Here is a 26797-nt window from a genome sequence, read left to right on the forward strand (position 1 = left end):
CTCATCAATGGCCTGAGTCTAGATAAGGCAGCTTGCTATGTTTTTATGGGGTGTTCTCTCGCAGCACTGTTTGGGATTGCTGCTGTAATACTCCCTGGCACCTCTGGAGGCAATAATGAGAAGAGAAATGAGAAAACATTTACAAGGCATAAACCCATGCTTGTCAGGATTAATTCATTTCTGAATTTCAGAATTTGGTGCTGTATTTCCAGTGGCAGAGAAGGGATTTCTTGTCAGAATAAGAATTTCAGCATGGCTTCCAAGACTAAATGAAGTTGAAAGATTCGCCTTTCATTCCCTCTCACCCAACTTTTGGCATTCCTGCCAAACTTCTTCCTACAGGTTTTCCTGCAGTCCAGAGTATGTCCACAAAATTGAAAGAAGAAGGAAACAGGAAATTTAAGATTCTTTGTCACTATCACCTTTTGTTTCTAGAAGGCAATGGGAACAATGTCTTTGGGAAGCAGGGTATTTGGTGATGGGGTATGTGTGGTTGACAGCAGGGTCCTCTCATAGGGTTATGGTGTGAAAACTGGGAGCTCCGACAACCATTATAAAACCAGTGAGAAAGCCAATATATGGGTATTTTGAGGTAGCCCTTAAGAGTCCCCTAAAATGCCATTTAATCTAACAGCACCAGAGTCACAGAACAAAACAAATGTCCATTGTTTTACAGACTGCAGTTCTGGAATCCTCCAAAGTTTTTGACACTTTCTCCTGGCAGCTGGAAAACATATGAATTCATATCAGATATCTACTCTTTAGAATTTTATGCATTGTTTTCACAAAGATGAACTCTTCTCTTGTGAGCAGAATAAGGCCCATGGTGCACAGTAGATCCAGTAGAGGGCAGGAGCAGCCAACTATACCAGACAGCGTTTTAGAAAACAAAACTATGAGTTAGTCTCTTTGCCCAGATCCGTATATCAGAAGTATGTGCATGTGGGCACTGGAAGAATATCCTATCCCTTAAAATCAACATCCCTTTTCTTTGTTTCACTCACTTTTCTTTCATTGCCATAGTTCAATACAAGGAAAACGGAGCACTATATAAACATAATATTAGTGCTCTGGCTCTTCAAAAAGGAACGTGCAGCATAAATGCAAGGCTCTTTTTTAAAATAAAAATGCTTGCATACATATTTTTAGCCCCTTAAACCACTTGGGAATGTTCTAGCCTAAGGGAAGAACATATGGATGATAGAAGATGCTGAGTCTCTCTTACATTTTTCTATCAACAAACAATTATCAAGCATAGTTATCGGTTTTCTCTCTTTTTCAACTTTCAGAAACAGCTATCATGAAGCTCAAGGCATAGCTTATGTACCAAGCATTTTTAAACCTGCCAGAAGGATATTGCCCAACTCCTGGCTTTTGTTCTGAGGCAAAATTGCAAAGAAGGAGAAAAGAAATCACCCTTAAGTTACAAAAACTACCCTTGATTATAAATAATTGTCCCAGACCAAGAGAAAAGCGGACAGCGAGATCCCAGCCCTTTCATCCAATTTATTCTGCAGCAACCCACATTCCATTTGTCTAGACTAAATATAGCAGCGTTTATACAAGAAATCAATAGTGCTTGGAGAGCGAGCGGAGCAAAGGCATGAATATTTCATCAAACTCACAGAGAAATGGCAATCAGCAAACTGACAGCTCAGTGGAGGCTGACTCCTCAGGCCCTCCAGATAAGTCTTTGTTATTTGGCAGTGGCTCATCCCCTTCAAGCCACTGCCTTATCACAGGCGCTTGTCTATTTTTAGCATTAATTGCATTGTAGGTGACAAAGGCTTATCATGTTTAAAGTGGAGAGATGGATTTTCTTCTATCCATTGTGCCACATAATAAGCCTCACTGGGGACAATAAAAGATGCCAGAGCCGAGCAAAAACCCTGCTCTCCGGGACTGCCTGCAGTCTGCGCAGGTTGAAACGTTCCCAATATTGACAACAGGAAAAAAATATTCAAGCCCAAAATAGAACACAGACAAACACCTGTGAGCATGGGGAACAAATCCTGCCACAAAGGCAGGCCACATATTTCCATGGAGCTACAATGGATCTCTTTAAAAACAAAACAAAACTGTCACATGATGACTGCAAAGTGTAGTAGCATTTATTTGGCCTTGTTCCTTCTTATTCTAGGACCAATGTTTTATGGGCTTGTTTCTAACACCACAAGTCCCAAACAGCCAACGCCCTTGGTGTCTACATACTTAGGAATGTAGGAAACTGCCTTATACAGAGTCAGATGATTGGTCCATCTAGCTCAGTATTGTCTCCAGTGATTGGCAGCTGCTCTCCAGGGTTTCGGACAGGGATCTCTCCTGGGTCTACTTGGGGATGATGGGAATTGAACATGTAAGGAAGACGCTCTACCACTGACCTATAGTGATAAGCAAGTGCCCATATTTTGGGCAGAAAATCCATTACAGAATGGATAAAGAAAACACCAGAAAGGTGAGCTGGCTATACACAGAAATATAATACAGGGCAGCTTTGTGTCTGGAGAGGTCAGGAATGAGATCCTCACTTTTACAACCATCTCTGGGGCACATTAAGTCAAGAGGTGCCTGCAGAATGTTAGAAAGGGTTGACTTCAATTGCCCTCTGCTGCTTCAGAGGTCTACGGATGTATCCTTCTGTGCAGATTTGTCAGTGTAGGACACATACATATGGTTCCCTCTATAATATATATATATATATGCTGTGTAAAGAAATACAGTGGTACCTCAGGTTAAGAACTTAATTCGTTCTGGAGATCTGTTCTTAACCTGAAACTGTTCTTAACCTGAAGCACCACTTTAGCTAATTAGCTAATTATCCTCCTGATAATTTTGACTGTCCCTTACTTGTCCACCTCTACCATACCTTGTCTACCATACCTCTACCTTGTCCACCTCTACCATATTCTTTTTGAGGGGTGGCAACCAGAACTGGACATAATGTTCCAAGCGCAGTCATGCCATAGATTTGCATAGCAGTTTCATTTCTAGTCCTTTTCCTAACCATCCCAGATGTGGAATGTTCGGGTTAATAAATAAGGGAACAATACTGGGTGTTTGCCAGGGGTGCTAACTTGCATAAAATATTGGGTGTGTGTGTGAAGATAAGCCCTGCCTCGCACAATCAATCACATGATACAGTGCACACACACCATTTGAATGGCAATGCCCATCAACTTTAGGGGGGGCCAGACCCCTCAAATATCTTATTGGGGGGCTGAAGACCTCTCAGCTCATAGGAGTTGGTTCCTATGCTGTTTCCACCAGGCGGAGGGCAGGACTAAAAGCACATCTCCATGGACACCACATTGGTCCCTGTCCACTATTATTATTACTATTACACTTTCTTTCAAATGCATGCATGCCAACAAATTAGAATTAAAACAACTGTAGACAGTTACCAGAGTTTTGATATGCAAAACTCTTCCCCTCCTCCTTCCAACCGCCTGAAAGGGAAGCACAGACAACCCCACACAAGTAAACCATCACTGAGACGCATTGAAACTGTAGCTGTTGAAGTTAAAAAGAGCTAGCGGGCAAGCTGCTTGAAAACTAATGGCTTTATTTCACTGATTCTCTAAAATCCGTCTTGCTCTTTGGAAATATGCAAACAAACCCAAGCATAACCATGAACGGCCCCCTAATTCCAAACATGTGACAAGTTCCTAATTGTTGCATTACAGAGTTCCATCGCTTAGCGAGCACTTAGGAAGGGAGGCTGTATCCGCCTGCTGTCTTAGAGGTTCAAGCCAGCCTCTTGCTATTTGCCAGCAGGGGACCTGGGGGGCCTGATGAAACAAATTAAGTAACTCATGACAAACCACAAAAATATGTCAACAGGAGAATACCTGAAATATATCTCAGCTTCTCAGTATATATATATATATATTTCAGCAGAGCCTTTAAAGCTTCCCTGCATGCAGCTTCCTGCCAAGTAATCAAGCAACCCTCATTTTTCAAAAAAGGCTTCTTTTTTTTTCCTTACAAGGAATCTGAGCATCTTTCATACAGCCAACTTCTGCTAAGGGTGAGATAAAAATAGTCCAGAAATAAATGTGGGTTTTAACCTTTGAATTTACTCAAGTGCTTTAAAGACGAGATTGCCATGATTATGCCAGCGAGCTGGCAAGCAAAATCATGTATGCTAAGATGCCTCCGGGTGGGGATGGATATATATATAATATCAAGCCATCTTAGTGCCACATCCTGAGTTGCATGGTGATGCCAGTACAACACCACATGCTGTGGCAATGCGCTGCCAAAGCAGTCCCTGTTCCCAAGCCTACACAATTATTTGCTGGCAACGCAGTTAAGAAGATTCAGTAATGACGTCTCTGTATGGTCTTGCGAATACATTTCCCAGGTAGTGGTCCTCCTTGTGGGGAAGTGGCCGAGTTTGCCTCCCATCCACGATGCACATAACAAAAAAGGTTGTGAGGAGCCAGCTCCATATGGAGGCTTCTGCTCACGGAGGCCAGATTAGTACAGTTCTTCCTTCTCCCGAGTCACATTGATTCAGCTTATGTGCACGTGAGCATCTTGAAGTGCCCGCTTTTCCACATGTCATTATATACACAGCAGATGAGACATTGCACCCCTCCATGTAGAAGCATATAGGTTTTCCCTGTGTTGAGATATTGCTAGTTTGCCAAATGCAAATTAACATAATTTACTGTAAGCATAAAAAAAAACTAACAAGAAAACCTCTGAATGCACAAGATAAGTACAGGCAAATTTCTACTTTTAGGGAAGGGCTGTGGCTCTTCCTTGCACCCAGAAGGCTCCACGTTCAGTCCCTGGAATCTCCAGGTAGGGCTGGGGGAAGGCTGCCGCCTTAAACCCTGGAGAGCTGATGGCAGTCCATGTAAACAATACTGAGATAGATGGGCCAATGCCCTGACTCTGCATAAGGCAGCTTCCTGTGTTCCTAATGTTATGCTGCTCTTCCATATTCACAGAAGAATGTCCTTTTGAAAGAACCATGCATCACTAGCTGCAACTTTGTTTAAAAATATAGAATAATGAACACCACAAGTTATGCTAGAGATTTTTCTAATCCCCTGAGAAGCTACTCCACCAAGGGTGGGGAACACTCTGGAGCAGGTGCCGAGGGGACACCCCTGGAAGGGGAAAGAAGCAACTCCCTTAGGGATGTGCTTTTCACTCCTCCATTGTCGAGGGTGCAGCAACTTATGAGGTTCAGCACCGAGGGCCTTCTGAGGGTTCCCTCACTGCGAGAAGCAAAATTACAGGGAACCAGGCAGAGGGCCTTCTCAGTAGTGGTGCCCACCCTGTGGAACGCCCTCCCATTAGACGTCAAAGAAATAAACAACCATCTGATGTTTAGAAGATATCTGAAGGCAGCCCTGTTTAGGGAAGTTGTTAATGACTGATGTTTTAATGTACTTTTAATCTTTTGTTGGAAGCTGCCCAGAGTGGCTGGGGAAACCCAGCCAAATGGGCAGGGTATAAATAATAAGTTGTTATTATTATTATCTTTTCATTTGGGGGGTTATTTCAGAAGCACATTCAATCTTGTGCCTACTTTCAAAAAGGCAACCAGTAAGGACTTTTCCATCACACAAAAATCAAGTAATGTAGCAAATTGTACATAGGAAGTGGCCTTGTACTGAGGTTGCATATGAACCACACATTTCAAGCATACACACGAATACCGCTGATAATCCTGGGAACTCTAGATTACCACTCACACAGCTACAATTCCCAGCATCCTTAAGAAACTACAGTTCCCAGGCTTCTTTGGGGAGCGTGCACAGCCTCAGTCAGAACATAGGCCAATCTATCTCCCTCTTGCTTACACTGACTAGCAGCTGCTCTCCAGGAGTTCAGGCAGGAATATTGCCATTCCCTACATGAAGATGCCAAGAACTAGACTTGGGACTTCCCGGATGCAAAGTGTGCACTCTGCACTTCTTGCAATGCAGCCATGCTAGTTTAATGCAGTCTGTTCTGTTTACAACTAAGCCAGTATGTACTGATGATGAAAACCGCCATGATGAGAATCAATTCTCAGGGGGGGTCACTTGGGGTTGAAGTATGAAGCAATTAACAGTTTGAATAGCTCTGAAAAGCTTTCAGCTCCTTAAGTACATCACAACAATCATCTGCTGCAACCATCATTTGTTTTAGAGCAGTTCAACTGACATTAATAGGGGATACTCAGAGTGAATGAGTTGCGAAGTATAGCTGAGCCAAAGTTCCCACCCACCACATTTTACAAATCTATTTGCAATTTGCCAAAGTCCACAGATTTTCAACCACGTACCCACAGAGAACAGATTTGTTATTTTCTTTGTCAGTTTGATTCCAGGAAGCATGTCACATAGCCACATCATTGCAAGCCGAACATGGCATGCCATTTTGTTTACAGAACCCATCACGAACACCAGTGTGGTGCCTCGGCGGCCCCCATCTTGCCGAGCAGGAAGGAGGAGTGTAGCTGAGAGAACTGACCTAGCATGCATTCGCAGTTATGAGAGTGCCGTAGTTCAGTGCAAGAACATCTGCTTTGCACGCATAAAGTCCCCAGTTCAATCCTAGGCATCTCCAGGTAGGGCTGGGAACATGCTCTGTCTGAAACCCTGGAGAGCCGCTACCAGCGTGGACAATACACCACTAGATAGACCAATGATCTGGTTTGGTATAAGGCAACTTCCTAAGTTTCAGTTCATTGAGAGTCAGTGTGGTGTAGTGGTTAAGAGCGGTAGACTCGTAATCTGGGGAACCAGGTTCGCTTCCCCGCTCCTCCACATGCAGCTACTGGGTGACCTTGGGCTAGTCAAACTTCTTTGAAGTCTCTCAGCCCCACTCACCTCACAGAGTGTTTGTTGTGGGGGAGGAAGGGAAAGGAGAATGTTAGCCGCTTTGAGACTCCTTAGGGTAGTGATAAAGCGGGATATCAAATCCAAACTATTCTTCATTCCAGATTCTAAGAGCTCCCTATATTTTTTATCTCTTTTGCTTCACAAGGAGATGCTTTGGTAGTGCAAGCTATGGATTTAGCTACTGCCTGTGAAATACTGTACGGCTGCCAGATCAAGTAAGGAACCTCTTCCTGATGCATGGTGGGCTTGGGGACGTGTGTGTTTGCAAGTACAATCCAGAATGCTTTCAATTAGAAATTGACAGACCAGTCTACTTCCAATCTCTGTCATTTGTACATGTGTTATGTGAATTATGGCTTTGGGGGATGATCAGAGGGCAGGCACAAGAAGAGCCTGCTGGATTAAGCCAATGGCCTATCTTGTCCAGCATCTTTTTCTCACAGTGGCCAACCAGATGCCCGTGGGAAGCCTGACATGGACACAACAGCAGTACTCTGTCCATCTGTGATTCCCAGCAACTGGCATTCAGAGGAGATGGAAGATTGTCATCGTGGCTAGTAGCCATTGATAGCCTTGCCCTTCATGATTTATCTTCGTATATTTTAATTAAAAGACAAATTAAACAGATCCCCCACTAGATGAAGAACTTGGGAATAAACATAATTCTGAATGTGTGACAACCTTCCAAAAGGTCATTTAACTGACTAATCGGAAGCACAGACTGCTAGTTTTATTATGCACAGCATTTTTGGACCTATCTGAGAAACAGAAAACATCACAAAGAAAAGGGCATTGTATCAGTGGAAAAGAAATTAATTCCCATAATTTGTTTCTTACTTCTCAGCAAAACTAATGTTCTATTTTGGATATATTTCAATGAATTGTTCCATAATTATTATACATAAATGATTACACAGTATACATAATTATACATAAAATAACCCAACCAACAATAATTACCAGATTACAATAATTATACGAAGGATTTAAATAATTTAAAATGCCATTTGTGATATTTTCCTGGAAATGTATATTCCAATATTCAACAAATGTTCACCCTGTGTCCATAATATGTATTAGTGAAAATAACATGCAAAACTGCATTATATAAAGTGGGAATATATGCAAAAATATCCTGCCTGTCTTACCATCTCATTTGATCTTTTGGCCTGGAGAAGATGGCAACAGGGGGAGAATCAGGCTCTGAGAATCAGCTAGGACACCTGGAAACTTCTATGGGGACCTCCAGTCCCTGGGTCAGAAATTTGATTCAATTCACATTTACATGTGAACTTACCAGATTCACGTTTTCCAAAACAATATGCAAATTAAAACACAGCTTTCCTACCCTTTGAAGTTTGAACTTCTCTGGGATCTGAAAAACAGTCCTTCAGCAAAGAAATGTGTACAAAAATGCATATGCAGTGGTCAAGTGTGCATATAAATAGATAAATCGGTGAAAGTAACATACAAAATGCATCATATGAGGCAAACTGCTTTGCAATGATATGCTTGTAGAAGGAGAAATTGTGGTGCTTAAGATTGGAAAAGTGAGAAACTGAATCCAATCCACCCATTCCTAGCAGGGATTTCCAGATCGCATAGCTCCTCATGATCACTGGCAGTGTGAAGATCTCCTGTAGTGTCCAGCTCCTCTTTCTCATTTGAGGAGACATTGAGTTTGGGGTGTCTGAGCAGGGCTGAACCACATCTCACGGATGACCACAGAGTTCATATATTTATTAAACACAAGCGTTGCTATACAGCTGAAATACGGGGTGGTCGTTAATCTGGTACACAAAAGGGAGCAAAACCTGCCCCCTTGCCATGTTATCTTTGCTACAATATACTGCATTAGGCATTTTCTCAGTGCTGCCTCCTGTACCATATTGGAGCCAAGGGAAAAGCCCTGCCCCACAAAATTTGGAATATAAATTGGCCAACCCTGCCTTGCAGCCGCATGGGCAAGAAAGTTTGGTCCTCGGTGGAAAAGCAAAAGTCAGGTGATTGTGGGAATCGAACATATATTCACACTAGGGGTTGCCACCCCTGCTCATTCTGTTCACCAACTCCACCTCACCCCTCCACTTCTCCTGTCTTCCTCAGCTCATCCCACATCAACTTGATAGTATAGGAAGAGGAAGAACTGTTACCTAAACCTATCCCCTATCATTTTGACAAAGCGTGTTCTCCTTCATGGAGAGCACGTGTTGCGGTGGGGTCTATCAAGACATCCCGCTGTTGCTGGGCGGGTGAAGGTAGCTGGCCACTGCTGCGATTGGGCTCCTCTTGTTGTTGGGGAGAAGTTGATGTTGCCATTTTGTGACTGACAGCCAGAACTCTTAAATTCCCTGCGTTGAGCTTCCTCTTTTTGCTGTGCGCATCGGATCACCCACCCACCCTCCCTATATTTAGGGTTGTTCACATTGACCTTGCTATGCCTGTCATGGAGTTGTCTGCTTTTGGGGCAGGGGCCCGGTAGGAATTTTGTCCCTTTGGCTGATTGGCTGGTGCCATTTGGTTTTTGCCTACTGCGTAGCAAATTGTCACAACTTGTAAGGTTGCGGTTAGGCATTGGTTTTATGAATTGGTTGGTGGAGGGGCATGGATTGGCTGTGCCTGCCCCTCCGATGCTGATGCTGCAAGGGTATTCCAGTAAAAGAATCCAGCGGCTCGCCATGCTTTTGTCCAAACCCTTTCAGGGGGCTAGGGCCACACAAGAGCCCCTGGGAGCATTTGGGGAGAGGTGAGGGCATGGTACCCAGCTCCATCTTTCTCCCCAAAATGTTTTCCCTTTCTAACTTTCGCGGGTGTGCGAATGTCAGTCTGTCCCCGTGCGGGGTCAGATAGTCACAACCAATGCCTAAGCAACCACTCACATTTTTTGTATTTTAATAAAGTTGTGGCCAAAATTATGCCAAAAACCTTAAACAAAAATTCTGTGTGAATTGTGTTTTATTGGGGTGGCTTGGGGACCTTGACATGCAAGCAATAATTTCCAATAGCATTTGCAGACTGAGGGGTGCCATTCCCACCCCTACCTCCTGCTGCCAAGATGATCCTTGGAGACTTTGCATATTTGTTTGACAAACATGGCCTAAAGTGGCACTTCTGTTGTTTTCAATAAGAGCCTTCCCTCACCCCCAGAGCATTTTTATTTCCACAGATTTCACGGCTAGGCAATTTGGCAAGCCTGCACGCTATAGCAAAACAAGCCAGATTCAATAATGAAAGCCAAATATAAGAATATCTTTGCCTTTAATGACCTTTGCTATCACTAGGCTCCAGCATCTTTATAATGTACAGAAAGATTCTCTGCCGTGCTTTTACTTATTGCACATGTCATGAACCATTTCTTGCAGGACAGATACTTCTGCGATGACACCGGGGAAGCATTGCAGAACTAATAAAACAGAATGACATGAAGGCAGTCCAGTGTAAATCCAACACAAATGAACTATTATTTCATCAATGGCATGTTGCAGAATATACACTACATTAGCACCAGTGGCCACCAAAGGTAGCAACAACCTAGTTTTGCATTTTCTTGCCTTGGGTAAAGATATTCGTTTTCGCCCTTAACTCTTCAATTACTAGATTTTCAGTTTTATCTAATGTAAATGTTATGCCTGCTCTTTGTAACCCAGTGTGGTGTAGTGGTTTGAGTGCTTGTCTAAGTTCAGGGAGACCCAGGCTCAAATCTTCACTCAGCCATAAAGCTTGGACCAGTCACCATCCCTCAACATGACATACCTCTCATAGGGCTTTTGTGAGAATATTATGAGCCAGTAAGCACCATGTATGAACTGTAAAAAGGGTTTGCAGGGGGTTTGGTGCACAGACACAGCTCTATTTCAGCCTGTTGCCACACCATCCACTTTAACGTTTGGGAGTAGTATTCCAAGTTGCTATATAATATGCAATGGAACTGCTAATTCACGGTGCATTTGGGAGACATATTGAACACAGTGCAACTTCTTTATGGCCTTCAGTCTTCTAAACAGATTCTCCTACAATCCTCTTAATTATCTTCTGTGAAAGGTAGCAAGACCCATTGGTGTCGGGACTTTGAAACTCTTTCTTAGAATGAGACGATAAAGTTACCAACCCAGCCAACATCTCTGATACAGTATTTGCCACTGTGACATTAAGTTTGTTAATTAGTAAACTCTGTCTCCACAGATGACTTTTTGTACTTTGTTACACAGTTTTGGCCAAACCATATTCCTCTTCAGTTTTTCCATAATAATCACTACTGAGAACAGTTGTAGCAATAATTAATTTTGATGTCATTGTGACCTAATAAGTAATTCCTTATGGTTCACGCTGCTCAATCATTCTTTGTCGTTTTAGAAAACAATGTCCTTGATATATAAATACCCTCACAATTTCTCTTGTCTGAAGGGGAGTAATTGAAACACAGTGGAATGAAACAATACAAAACCACCTGTTCCATTTAAAAATTATTAAGGCAGCTGCCTCCAGTTCCACTAACCCTCCAGAACAGTTCCAGTTCCAGTTGCTGTCCAAGCTCCAATCTTTCAACGATACATTACTACACCTATGTAGCATATCTTCATCTCTTTCGCATTCATCATTTTGAGAGACATTTATCATATTTAGAAGTCAATAATAAAGTTCACCCTAATGTTACTGAATGGGACACTGGAGCTCCCACATCTTGACTTTTTGAAGTGCCACTTTAAGAAGATATTCAGGGAAGAAAATAAGATACACACACACGAAAGCTGAAAATGGAGCAAGAATCAATGTGAAAGGTTACTATGTGGACTAATCTACCTCACAGGGTTATTGCGAGGATATAAAGGAGAAGAGGATAACTATGTTCACCACCTTCAGGTCCTTGGAGGAAAGGTAGGATATATGGGGAATAAAATAAAATAAAATAAAAATTCCTCTCTTGGATCACAATAGGCTCTCTAGGTGGTCTAACGGTGAAATTGCAGTACCACCTTTCCCATTTTATTCCTCTGTGATTTCCCTTCTTTTCTTTCTTTTTGTAGTGGGGCAATGCAATGTTCGAAACATATGCTGAATACCAGCAAACAATTTCTGCTGAACTGCAGCAGCCCCAAGGCCCAACTCTGCCACGGAAACCAAAGACTCTAAGCCACAGTCTCCTGAGTCACGCAAGTGTCAGCACATTACCGCAACTGCTGGGTAAAATGATTAATGGGTCAAAATACCTGTATTCTCCAGCATGGTATGTTCCTAATGGTTTTACTGGGCATTTTGGAGACTGCAGTTTGTGTTGCCATAAAAATGTACCCACTGAATGTTTCTTCTTGAAATGTACAATTACCTTGATTTATATTCCACAGCATCTTTTTGTGTGCCATTAAAATGCAGCCATTTACTCTTCAGAGCGACTATAATCTTTTTTTGGGGGGTGAAACATCCTGAAAGCAGGATTCTTTAAATTTTTATTTTATAATAAAACCTGCCACAAGCAAATAAACACAGCTCTGAGTTAAAGTGGCAGAAGTGTTGAGTTTCAGTGCTACCATAAAACAATCAGACTTTGGAGTGAGAGACTGAAGACAAAAGCAGCTCAGGTCAGGTAAATTAACTAGAACTCCTCTCCCCCATCCTAGCCTCACAAATATTCACAACATTTGCTTTTATTCTTGCACTGGGTCCTGGCACATGTTCAATTTACACCCAAGTAAAGCCACTACATGTATTGTAACAAAAAATAAGGACTGCTTTCAGTGGCAAGGAAAGGTGTAGGCCACAATCCAATATTCACTTCCTTGAGAGTAAGCTGCATTGCATTCAATGGAACTTACTTCTGAGCAAACAGGCAGAGTGATGCACTATAAAGGGTTAGGGCAGAGCATCCCATTGTTAGATTTATATATGAAGTCATCACCACTTCCAGGGCCGGCCCTGCCATGCAGCAGGATGAAGCAACTTGCTTCAGGTGGCATAATGAGATGGACAGCAGAGATGAATACAGAAACATAGGAAGCTGCCTTACAATGAGTCACACAATTGGTCCAGCTACTTTAGTATTGTCCTTGTTGAGAAATTAAAAGATAAAGTGCAAGACTGGCTTCATTATTATCAAATAAGAGAGGCCTATAATTTGGACAAAAAAATTGGCTTCCAGGTGGAAAAATCAAAATTGGAAACAGAACTGTTAGATCCCAAAACTAAGATACTTTCAAGAATGTATAACTTGCTGTTAAAATGGAATACGCAGAATGAAACGGTTAAATCTGCTATGATTAAATGGGCACAGGGCGTTGGACATAACATTATGTTTGCTGACTGGGAACAGTTGTGGACCACTGGTATGAAATTTACGGCATGTAATGCCTTAAGAGAGAATATTATGAAAATGATATACAGGTGGTACATGACACCAGTCAAGCTTGCAAAAATATATCATCTGCCCGATAATAAATGTTGGAAATGTAAAGAAAATGAAGGTACATTCTTTCACCTTTGGTGGACGTGCCCAAAGATTAAGGCTTTCTGGGAGATGATCTATAATGAAATGAAAAAGGTATTTAAATATACCTTCCTGAAGAAACCAGAGGCCTTTCTCCTGGGCATAGTCGGCCAATTTCTTCATGTATGCAACAACAGCAGCAAGAATACTTATTGCAAAGTATTGGAAGACACAAGATTTACCCACCCTGGAAGAGTGGCAGATGAAGGTGATGGACTATATGGAATTGGCGGAAATGACTGGCAGAATCCGAGACCTGGGTGAAGAGTTGGTGGAAGAAGATTGGAAGAAATATTGTAAAATTAATGAATGTTAAAATGATGCTGGATTGAAAATAAGTGGCATTAGCAAAAAAGTTAATAAGAATATGCAAAAATGGATTGATAATGGATGAAAATATATAGTTATAATATGTTAAGATATAGAGTTAAGATAAATGAAAGAGGGTAAGGATTTGCTGAATTGATTATGTAAATGGGAATACAAAAAGGGGAGGTGTGAGGAGATCAAGGAAACAAGCAAATGAGTTTAAAGATATTTAAATTTTTTCTTACCTATTTGCTTTTTGTATTTTGTATTTTTTATTTTTCCTTTTCTATGTATTTTTGTATTTTATGTATTTTTTCTTATTTCTTCCTTTTTATATGCTTTCTTTTTATTCTGTAAACCTTTGTTTTCCGTAAAATCTTAATAAATATTTTATTTAAAAAATAGTATTGTCCTTGTTGACTGGCAGCAGCTCTGCTGGGTTTCAGAGACATGGTTGTCTCTTTGCCCTACCTGGAGATTGAACCTTGGACCTTCTGCATGCAAAGCATACCACTGAGCTTGAAATCGGTGTCTCAATTGTATAGCACATCTTTTTAAAGTGTCAGCCCTAGTTGGGTATTTGGCTGCTTCAGGCAGCAAAATGTGTTGTGCCAGCACCTAAAGCAGGCATAGAGAAGCTGCAGCTCTCCAGATGTTGCTAGACTATAATGCCCACCATATCCGGCCACTGGCCACGGCTTATGGAAGTAGGAGACAAGGACTATCTGGAGGACCAAAGGTTCTCTATCCCTGACCTACAGTAGCCATTATTCTTCTCTCGTGGTATATACATCCATACAAGTCACGGCCCAGGCAGTAAGCAGAATGTGCTAGAATGCATTGACACGCTTTGGTTGATGTCGCCTCCCATCTCAGGAATCTTTGAATCATTTGGCTGTGGTTGAACATAAGAAGGGAGAGCGCTCCTAATGTTGCCAGCTCATTCACTTCCAGCATTCCTCCTTTCTTTTCAGGTGGTAGTGATCCCTGTACTGTCAGCTGCTCATCACTCCTAATGCAGTTTTAAAGTGTTTAGGGTTCCACCATTTTCGGCTCTCGTTTTTCAATATGGTCTGACACTCTACCTCAAGCTTTCAAACTCCTCTTCACTGTGCTTGTGGTTTGCCTGAGGGAAGCAAACCACAAGCTCAGGTTCGTATGTCACAGTTGCGTTTCTGGTGGCACAGCAACAGCAGGACTGGAGAGGAAACATGTCCACAGCAGGGACTGGCACACCGTGCATTCACATGCAACAGATATGTGAATTGGGCCAAACCGTGGTTAAACATAACTATGGTTTGTTAACTTACCGTACAGTATGACTAATTATTATTCTTCCCAAGGACTATGAATGCAACAACCCAAATTTGTAGTCCCCTTGTTTTAAGTTTCATTGTTATTCAATTGCCTAATTTCTATTTCCTAATTTCTTATACATTATTGAAATATACGTTTTGATTAAATAAATGGAATGAATGATTAAACTGCTTTGTTGAAGCATGCCACATTTCATTCCTAGTTTATGAACCTGGCTTGCTTCAACAACCATTGTTAAGTTTGCATTAGGATGACACACCAAAATGTTAATCCAAAATGGAAGCAGAAGCAGCTATGTTAGAGAAGAGGGGAGGGACAAGCACACAAGCCCAATATTCTCTGAAGGCCTTTCCCACAATCCAAATGCACCCACTGTCTCTAACTAATGACATTCGCTGATCTACTGGGTGTTTCTGGAACATGCAGCTTTTCTGTTCAGCCTCCCTTCGTCTTTGCTCTACAGTTTGCTCATAAGCTCTGCAACCAGAAATAGAAGCAAAACATTTAATTGAAGGCTTCCCTGATGCTGAATTTAGCCAGCTACTCTGGGAGCCTGAAACAACAGCTTTATAACAAAAAGAAATGATGGCAACTTAAATTATCTCAGGTTCCACATAAGACAACAATATTCCTAGAGAATATTTTTGTGTTGTAAAACAGCAAGAAATTGCAATGAAAGCTTGTTTCACTGCAATATAATTATAAGCATCTAAGAGCCATGCTAAACACTGCCTGCCAGGGTTCCCAGAGCATATGTTACTTCCCCACATGCTATGAAGAAGACAGGTGTAACACTGGCGTCTCCCTCGGCAGGTGTAACATGTTAACACTGCACTATAAAGCATGCACCAAGCACTTTGCTCGCCTAATGAAATCAGTCTCAATTGTCCCAGTTCAGCAGCTCCTGGGCCCAAATTTCATGAAATGTGGAATGGAAAAAAAAAACAACCTGTGGTGCAGGCGGGTGAGAGATGAATGCTTTTCTCAGCTGAAAACACAAGACACCTCCTTAGCAATACTTATCATCTTCTTCTCAGCATTCACTGCATTGTCGCAGGGTGAAGTCTGGCCCCGGGAATAGTTGCACTGGCTAATTTTGTTATAGCTTTGCTACAGACAGATACTATTAGGAGGCTGACGCTCACCCAGATTTTTCAGAAATGCAAAGTCTACCTTCACAGTCATGTGCAACGTAAGATCGCTTGACAAACAGAAGAAGAAAATAAATTTAGAAAATAAAAGAATTTACTGAGAAAAGCACCATAATGTACATAAACACTACACTCAAGACCAAATTACCTGAAAGGTTACTGTAAAGGGAATTGGGGTTGCTCGTGCGTAAGGGGGCTGCTGCTCTAGGCAACGTTGTCTGGCTAAACCTTTCCCTGGCTGGACAGCCCTTTCTCCGTGGCTGTGTCAGTCACTGGCAGAATCCGTCAGTGGGTGTTTCCTGAACTTCTTCCAACATAAAAGCTGCTTGACGCCAAGTCTCCGCCTAGCTTCCCTGCGTGGAAGTCTTCTGCGCAGAGTGGGCATGGCCAGCGGAGGTCCTGGGCTCTCCCCGCTGGTCTTTGTGGAAGAGTCTTGGAGCCATCTCTCCGAAGTCCTTCCCTGCTCCCCTTTCTTCCTGGTGTCATGCCGATTTCCTTCCCCAAAGGAAGTGTTCTCTCTCCCCCTGCTGGTCCCTTCTCCTGCATCATTGGGGAGCCTTACCTCCACTCTTGGCTCCGATGGCAGTTCCCTGACAGTTACTGTCCCTGTATAGACCTGTAACATCACTGAGATTATCTGGGAAATTGTACTCATCATAGATTGTTGTAGAGTAGAGACCCAAAGTTGGCCTCTGTCCACTATTGCCTCTTTTCCCACAACTGCTTTCCCCCCATTATTTCCACTTTTGCCATATGTAAATCAGCAACCATCAGCTGCTTAAGACACCTTGCAAATACATCTCTTCTTGCCCAGGCTTTCCTTGACCTATAAGATCAGACCTGTTCTTATCTATATGAATTCCTGCTTTTGTTTGTATATACTTTCATGCCACCGTTTTACTGGTCTTACGTTACATTTTTGTATTACTTACTCCCCGCACACCACTGCATTTATGTTGTACACCACTTAGAGATATTTATGAATGCTTTAAATCAGTGGCTCCCAATGGGTGGTCCGGGGACCCCAGGAGGTTCATGTAATCCACCCAGGGGATCCGTGGCACCATTCACGTAACAAAAAGTACCATAGTTATATCAAAATTTGCAAAAGTAGTTTTTTAAAAAACAAAAACCACAAGGGGTCTGTGGTACTTGGCTAATTCAGAACCACTGTTTAAATAAATGAATGAATAAAAAAGAAACTATGAAGGCCCTGGCATGTTTCTAAAAATGTTACGTGAACCTCTTGAATCTTACAGAGAGAGTGCATGATAACATGGAGAACTCCTCCATCTCATCAGGCAAATAAGAACTGCCAAAACAAGTACTTTTCCTTCATAAATATGAATAGAGATTCACTCTGCTTTCTCATTCTGAACCTATTCAATGTAGTGCTGCAACTCTTCAAATCGTAGAACATTAATGGGCTATGGAGCTGAATGTAGGAAGGTAGGTATTTTGGAGAGAGTGTCAGGAAAGAATGGGAAAGAGCTGGTTTAATTATAAGCTTATTTTATATAAGTAGAAAATAGAACCTATAAAGAATTCACAAATTTTAAAATATCTGAAAAAGACTACAAAGAAATGCTACAGCCCTGTTGCTTCCAAATTGGATTATAAAACTTTTTTAAAAAGAAAAAAGCTAGGAGGTTTGTAGAGTCCTTTACATGATTAGGCTTGATTGCAAATTAAATAACTCAATTTTAAGGTTCTGCTTTTTGCTCTGAAATGCTTGCTACAAAAATACCACAAATAACCAAAGACTTGTGTCTTCCTGCATCTTTATTAAGAAAATGCTCAAAGTCCTTTACTTTCTATGTAATCAGAGCTATAATTTCTTTGGGTTATTTTAGGATCTGGCTATAGCTAAAGCAGGAACCTCCGCTTTATTCTGAGCTCCAGATATGTCAATGCAGCAAAGCAGTGCTCCAGTTTTATAAGGTATCTCCTTACATAAAGCATAACACTACTATTAGACTCAGTTCCCTTGCAAATGTCCCATACTGGCTACTATCTATTCTTGGAGCGCACTGAGAATCATATAGTCACTGGTTCCTGTATACTTACTATGCATGTGCAATAATTACACCACATATTTCCGTGTTTTTGAATAAACAGCCACCCGTGCTTAATGGGTCGTAAATTTGCAAGGCCAACAAGTGACCCAAAGATTTTCAGATCCTACCAGCTCCATGCATGCCTACTGCATGACAGAGGCTGATTTCACTGACACACAGCAGAGCAACCATGAAAGGTCTCACTGGGTTATTGAACCACTGACTTCTTTAACGCTAGAGAAAAATTTGGTTATACTGACAGCAGACTGAATTAGAACAGCTCAATCCAGGAATTCTGCTCCATATAATTTGCATGATGTGGGGCAGGACAGCAGGACTGCCCCTGCAAGCTCCACCCCTGCATCCGCATTGGGTCTCATCATTACAATTAATGCATTTAGGAGGAGGTATGGAGAAGCTAGCCTGATCTATGTGCATAGGGCTCCCCCTGTGACTTAAAATCCCATGTGATCAGGATTCTAAATGGTGGGATGAGCATACAGGTGTAGAGCGGGTTCACCTCTTCTAACTTTGCCCTTTATATATAGATGGTGAGGTACAGGGCCAAAGGGGAGATGGCAACAGAAGCAAGGCCTACTCTCACAAGCTATGTGATGCTAACCACGTGGAACAGAATATCCAAACAGGGCTAGCATCAATTTCTAATCCATATACCAGAGGGAACAGGACATCTAGCCATGTCTCATATAGAAATCACACATCCTTAAGGTCATACTTAACTTATTTTACAAAATTTCTTTTATTTCAGTTCTCAGTGAACTGGAATGTGATATGGCTTATGCTCCGGAATCCTGAGAATACTTTGAGCTAGATGCCCAGAGCCTTAACTAGCAGCTTGGGCGCTTGGCTAATAATCCCACTAAGATCCAGATGCACCCTTAGAACTGTAAACCATTGTTCATCATGGCAAATCCTTTGGAAAATCCTCCATTGGGAGGTTAGCCTGAATCCATCTTTACTGGTCTTCAGGAGGGCAATGTAGACAAGTTTGGTTCCTTCTACTGGTGAGTTTTGATCTGTTTTGCTGACTTGCTTTGTATGATTTGTGGTTATGCTGTATGTATTTCAGCTCATCCTTCATTTTGCTCCAGTTTAGTGAGAAGGTCTGAGACATGGTCCCCAGTTGCAGGGAGGCTTCTAACTGTGCTCAGCTGAAGGTGCTCAGAAACCCTCTTCAGACCTTCCCACTCAATGTGGAGTGGGTGGAGTTGGTGTGTACTAAGACAGTGGGTCTGAGGGTGTTTCCCCTGCACACCTTATGCACATCTGAACAGGACTATCATGTGCTTTCTGTTACCTATACTATGTCAGAAATGTTGCTCTTTAATTAATTGTAAGTGATGGCGTTAGATTGGCGTAATGCTTTTACACTTATTCATGGTGTACATGGTAAAACATACATCATGCATCACTTCAGAGCAGGTGCTATTCTCCTTGTAAGCCAAGTGCACCATGCATAAAAAGGAAACATTTCAAAGGAGTTCAAGAGAGAGAGAGAGAGAGAGAGAGGAGAACTCAAACAGCACAAAATGTAAGAACAAATTAGCTGTGACACTGCAGCTTTCAGGTTTTCTCAAGGCTGTGGAAAAAATAGAATGCAGATAGTACTTCACTACTTTGCAGCAGCTTATACTAGACCTTAAAGCAAAAGTGTCACTTCTGATTTGTTTCCCCAAATCAAGCGTATAATTTAATTAACTCTTTCCTTCTAGATCTTTTGGTATTTGGTGGGACTCCTGAGCGGGATTCCGAAAGTGTCCCACTGCTCTGTTGAGTTCGAGATGTGTCTCTCGGGGATGAATCCTAGAGTATCTCACCAGGATGCAGGTGGAATTGCCCCCAAGTTATGGCTGGCCTGACAACAGGTTGGCAAACAGTCCTGCTGGAGTAAGGGCAAGGCTTGCCAGAAATGAGTCATAGTGATGCACTTATTTTATAAATGAAACATTGTTGTTCATCAATGGATGTCTACAGAAGAGAAGCCAGGGTCATTGTCAAGAAGACTATCTAGAGAAGACAGTGATAGGAACTGGAAGACAAGGAAGAATGGTCTAGAAATCTAAACTGGTTGTCCTCCTTCCTCAAGTGTCAACAGTGTCCAATCTGGAAAGCAATGGGTGTGGTCAACCAGGTAGTGAGGGAGAATGACGCCTGCCGTTGGCACAGACTGGAATTCTCACTTTGCAATACATTTTGCCATAGTCTTGAGTTTCATAGTTTGCCATTGTTCCTGGTTTTCCAATTTAAAATCACTGTAAAATACAGGTGCATACTACATGTTCCTTTGCGTATATTACAGACTTCTTAGTTTCACATTAAATGTTTGAGGATTGGTACTTTTGAACCACTATTTGCATACCAAATACTTCAAAGAGAAGCCAACAAATAAAAAGCACTTCTGAATGAGAAAAAAAGAGAAAAGAGAAAAAGAGAGAAAGAAGAAATGAAAAAGATGAAAAGACTTCTGATTCTCTGTCTGTCAACTAAATGTACAGTAGTAGCTTGTTCAACGTATTTGCTCTGAAAAAGGGATTGATTGTTACAGCACTCAGTACCCTAAATGAACTAAATCTCCCATAATGTTTTGGTGGAAGCCATGACTGTTTAAAGTGACATCACAGCACTTTAAATGTGTGGTGTGAATATGGCCTATATCTCAACTTCCTTCTACAAGTGCTTGTCTAATATTGACTTGCATTTAAACTCTTCCAGTGTGACCCCCAAAGCAACAAATCTCACATCACTTTTGTTCTTAATAAGCATCACAAAGATGATTAGAAAAATAGTAATGAGTTTTAAAATCCATCTGATAGCATTTCACAGGGGGAAATATACATAAACTTAACATCATTTTCTGCAGGGAGCAATAACATTTCCACAAACTGCCACTGGCTTTCTGGAAGGCAACATTTTTAATTAAACGATTTTAATTCAAGTTAAAATGAGTATTTTATGTTTAGTTTACAGGGAGATAATGTCTTGGGGTCTGACTTCCGCTGAAGTTATATCTGTTTTGTAAACCTAGCGGTTGTCTATGTTATTAATACATGGTATTCACCACATTTCCATATATATATATATATATATATATATATATATATATAGCAGCTAGAAAATGAATTTCTAGATACTATTTCATATTAATAGTTTACCATTATCATACCTAAGGGAGTTCTTTCTCTCTTCCTCATTTGTTCAAAGAAAACAAAGGATGATCTCTGATTTCACATTACATCCAAATTATGGTATTTTTACTCCAACAAACGCTTATCCTTAAGCCAAGAACTAATCTGGCCTATGAATCAAACAAGCCACAGTAAGAGTAACAGGAAGCCAGAAATGATAGTTTGTTTGCCTTCAGTGCTAGCAGCAAGGAGCAAAATCGCTCTCTGGTGTGCATTCACAGCAAACTGTTAACTATGGCTTACTGTCACTTGATAACTGGATAAATGTAATATATGCACACCAGCATATGGCCATGTTAATTTTAAAATATATTTCTGGTCACAGAATGTCTTAGATTCAAAGTTCATAGGCTTTGGACACCTGGGGTTCAACATGAGAAGGGAACTGCTTGTTTCCTTCTAAGTTGCGGAACATTCTACAGACGCAATACATTTCCTGACACAGAATGAAACACAGCAGAAATTTGCCATGCCTAAATGGTACTAAATGGTAACGAGATGAAAGAAGAAAGTGATTTAGTAGTATCTTAATGTACTAGATAAATATATATATGAAAAATGGTGGCGAGAGTACGCACCCCTCCCATCTTCTAGTGTCCCTAGAAAGCAACAACCACACAGTTGTGATCTGCAGTAGTAGTAGCAGTAGTAGCAATAATAATAATAATAATAATAATAATAATAATAATAATAATAATTTATTTATACCCCGCCCATCTGGCTGGGCTTCCCCAGCCACTCTGGGCGGCTTCCCAAAAAAATATTAAAATACTGTAATACATCAAACATTAAAAGCTTCCCTAAACAGGGCTGCCTTCAGATGTCTTCTAAAAGTCTAATGCTATCCAAGTACTGTTATTTCACTTTGCTGGATGACTGCAAGCATCTTGCCATAGATGAAGACTATGAATCCTCGGAGCCCTCTGATGACAGCGGTTCCAAGGAGCAGAGGGATCCACTGCCTAGTCTGTCACATGCAGAATCACAGGCACCAGAGCCCATATCTCCTCCCCTGAACGCCAAGGATACATCTTGGCCACCAGGGTCCAATAACTGGTTCATAGATTTCTCAGAGGACAAGGAGAGTCCCAAGGAGATATTCACATAACTTGAGACCTGAACACCTAGAGGACGCCAGCAGCTGCAGAGAAAGGCAGCAGCATAAGTGGCCAGATACAGCATTAAGAGGAAGGCCTAGTCAATGAATACTTAGTCCCGGTTATAAAGATCTGCCAGGTGGTCCAAGACCCTGAGGACCCTGCTGAGACAACCATTGTCTTAAAACCCACACCTAGGTATATTGGAAAACAACCCCCCCCCTCTCTCTCTCTCTCTCTCTCTCTCTCTCTCTCTCTCTCTCTCTCACACACACACACACACACACAGACCCACAGCCTATACCTCTCTCCAAGGTGCTGATTGTGCCTTGCCTAGCAAACATCTTCAGCTCATGGTTCTTTATATTTTGCAGGCAACAGTGAGACCAAGCTGTACACACAACTTGCTAGATGGGACTTATTGTATCTAATGGTAAAATGCTTCCTTTCAGTTTTACACTCCTATGCATGTCTCCTCAGATATAAGCCTCAATTCGTTCCGTGGGCTTACACTCTGGTAAGTGGGTATAGGGTTGAACTCTGGAAGACACTAGTTCTAGGCATTCAGGAGTTGTCTAGACAACAATAGAATTGGTTGGCAATGCCTTAAGAATTCAAAATGCTATGGGAAGTGGAGCATTTGTCAAACCACTTAGGGGACCACATAAAAATTGATTAGCTATCATGTTGGTCAGATGCTGTTATTTTACGGTAGCTTTTATTTTATTTTATGATACTGTTATTTTTTGATAGCAGACCACAACTCACTGGCCCCATCCCTGACCTTGGTGTGTTCAGCTAAAGGTCTGAATAGTATTTACATGTGCATGTGCAGCCTCTTCCCACATGACCAGGACCCCTGCAAAAGGCAACATCCCTGACCATCTACTGCTGTGTACACACACACACACACACACACACACACACACACACTCTTTTCAGGTCTTCAGCAAAATGCATTGAGGTAAGCAGCAGGGCCAATGCTCATGATCCCATTCCTTTGCTCTCCTCATTTATATCCACACATTTATATCCACGTCTATGTCGCATGGAATGAATTTAAAATAAAATAAAATAACTCATGCGAATAAAATCTTTCCCACAAAATAAACACAACAAAATCCAGGCATTCAAAACCTCATTATAATTGATTTTTGCAACTATAGAGAAAACTGTCAGGGAGAATAAGAAGAAAATGTGAACTTATATAAAGACAAGGTTTCTGCCAATCACAAATATGAAATGAGTAAACAGAATGATAAAGACTTTACAGAAAATGACAGCTGCCTCTTGGTGTCAAGACAATGGGAAAACAATTCTGGATGGCTCATTCAAAACGTAATAAGCATTAGAACATTGCTATATGCCAAGCAGTATGCAAGATAACTGGATTTTCATACCCTGGCCACCTTCGTTTTGTGAAATCTGTCAGAATGAAGGTGTGTATTTGCCACTCACTCTTAAGCAAAAATAGAAATACGGGAGAAAACAAATCTGAAAATGTTAACAGAGCAATACATCATTATGGCATAAATTCAATTGTGCAGCTAATTCTTGGGAGAGGAATTCTACAGTAAACCAACTATGAGCGGCTTTCATTACAATGGGATCGATGGTAATAATGCATTCACTTTTATGTGTGCAGTGTCCACACGACATCGCTGTCCTCAAAATGCTAGCCCCTCTTCAATCCAGATTGACTCCTTCCAGGAAAATCTGATGTTAAAAGTACCTGTCACCCATGACCAATTTGCAATATCTCAATGTTCATCTACAATATTAAGACCCCATCCGAAAGCACCCTGAATATTTGTTTAATATTATATCTGATTATTATGATACCAGAATATTAAAGCATATAATAGTCATTCTCTTGTTGAGCTCCTTAAGTTTGAGGACAGAGATGCTAATAACTGTATCTTTCTTTTTGCACAGTACCTTTCTTTTGCACAGCACATCCTGAAACATCTTCTAAACTTCCACAAGGTAAAAATAAATAAAATGCTCGATTCCAGAATGGGAATGCTCCTTGATTTCCAATAGTTTATGCAGATGTTCTCCCAATACAGGAGAGAATAGAAGAGTCCCTACATAAATGTGTGGGGAAACCTTTGGCCCTCCAGATGTTCCTGAACTACAACTCCCATCAGCCCTAGCAGGCATGTTCAATGACCATGGGAGTTGCAGTTCAGCAACATCTGGAAGGCCACAGATCCCTCACACCTGCCCTAGGTAAAGGTAAAGGGACCCCTGACCATTAGGTCCAGTCGTGGCTGACTCTGGGGTTGCGGTGCTCATCTCGCTTTATTGGCCGAGGGAGCCGGTGTACAGCTTCTGGTTCACATGGCCAGCATGATTAAGCCGCTTCTGGCGAACCAGAGCAGCGCACAGAAACGTCGTTTACCTTCCCGCCGGAGCGGTACCTATTTATCTACTTGCACTTTGGCGTGCTTTCGAACTGCTAGGTTGGCAGGAGAAGGGACCGAGCAACGGGAGCTCACCCCATCGCGGGGATTCGAACCGCCGACCTTCTGATCGGCAACCCCTAGGCTCTGTGGTTTAACCCACAGCGCCATCCGCGTCCCTCACACCTGCCCTACTTGCACATAACTCCTATATGGAAAGTTTCAGAGCTTTCAATTGTGTCTGTGTCTTTGAGCAGAAGACACATTGCCTTGGGTGCTTCTAAAAATTACATCCTTGTAGTGATATTTCTCCACACCTGCTATGCTGCCATGATTGGTGCAACTGGATTGGCCTCCATTTCTATGCATCAACACACCAGGAGTGACCACTGGGGCAGATGGGAGTAGGGGTCCTGTAACACACAGAGGGCCACTAGCTTCCCAGTCTGGGCTTCAGTTATGCTCAACCTGTGGATCTGAAAATAAGCTCAAATATTGCCAAAACACCATAAACCTCCAGCCATCCCTCCTTCTAAAGGAAACTAAGCCCAGGTGAGCACTGTGCCCCTGAAGCTTCTCACCACCCAGCGAAGTGAGGCACAGAAAACAGTCCCATAATCCTAGAAGATGGAATAGCTTTAATTAGAAAATAAGGCATCCTGTGCCAATGTACCACAGCAGAACTTGGCGAAGTAGCTCTAGTCTTCCTGCTATATTGTTTCAATACCACCACAGCAGTTCCTTACCACGTATTGGCGCAGTGGTGTGCACCATCTATAGTTACAACCAGAGGTTTTGCACATGGTGCACAGGCAGAGAGCTGATGTCTACATAAACATTTTGCAAACAAAAATGATTGGAAACATGGCTAGATGATATAGAAATGGCAATCTATTAACAAAGGAACATGTGAGAATTTGTCTTAAATGGAAAAGAAGTATCTGGTTTGAGGGTCTGGGAGTCAGTGAATAAGGGAGAATTAACTAGCATAGTAATGGTAAGCACCAGTTGAGAAACAGAGTGTGTTTGTAATATACTTGAGCAATACAATGCAAAGGAAATATTCATCCACATACATTCTTAGGGATGTTTATAATATTCAGGAATAATTTAATGATGAAAGTAAGCCTTAGCATACTAATCATTTGTTGCTATCTGGGGAGATGACAGTTAGTTTCTTGCTCTCTTTGTTACGGTTGTTAAAACCTTTTTGTATTGCTTATTGGTTAGCTTCAAAACAATTAAACATGCAACCTCTAAACCCAATATTTGGGAATTATAGCTGTACACAATCCACTGAAAGCAGCAGTGCTTATGTGATCTTTGTTGTGTTCTGCATTTAGATTGTGTGGCCTTAAGTGTGATGTGCTACACTTTTGCTAGCTTTCATTGCCATTACAAAAAAAAAAAGCCTTAACAACCAGCTTTCGGCCTGCCTTCCATCTCACACCATCTTTTGAGAGAACCAATATTTTTACCCTTCATTTATATTGTTACCTTGAAGTTATTTATAGCATATGATTATGCTTTCTCCTCCAACCACCAGCTTTTTCATTTAGAGACTATAAATAGAGATCCCTTAATCCCCATGCACATGCTTTATCCTCCTGTCTTTTTGCAACTCTCTTCTGCATTTTCAATGATTTTTCTTCATCCTTATAAAAGTACCTGGAGCTTCTGCAGAAATATTATTTTTTAGCCCCGAAACAAATATCTCTATAGCACAGGAAAACAAAACAACAACAAAAGCAGAGTGTTCTTTATATCCATGAAGGTATCATCGCAAATGATTTTTCCTGGTATTCCGGATATAAAATGAATCGTTCTCTTTCAGTTTAATGATGAACAGTTGGTTCTCTAATAGGATTGCTCCTCTTCCAGAAAAAGAGGGAGAACATCCACAACGCACTGACCTATACTAGTGGGTCGCAT

The 26797-nt window shown here is 41.6% G+C and overlaps 1 protein-coding gene across 7 annotated transcripts in view; it reads right to left on the reverse strand.

The window, feature by feature from the left end:
* HDAC9 (histone deacetylase 9) overlaps nucleotides 1-26797 on the reverse strand; it is a 466741-nt gene that overhangs the window by 212767 nt on the left and 227177 nt on the right. The gene's annotated exons all lie outside the window — the stretch shown is intronic.

Source organism: Podarcis filfolensis, assembly GCF_964270895.1.
Source record: "Podarcis filfolensis genome assembly, chromosome: 12".
Classification (NCBI taxonomy): Eukaryota; Metazoa; Chordata; class Lepidosauria; order Squamata; family Lacertidae; genus Podarcis; species Podarcis filfolensis.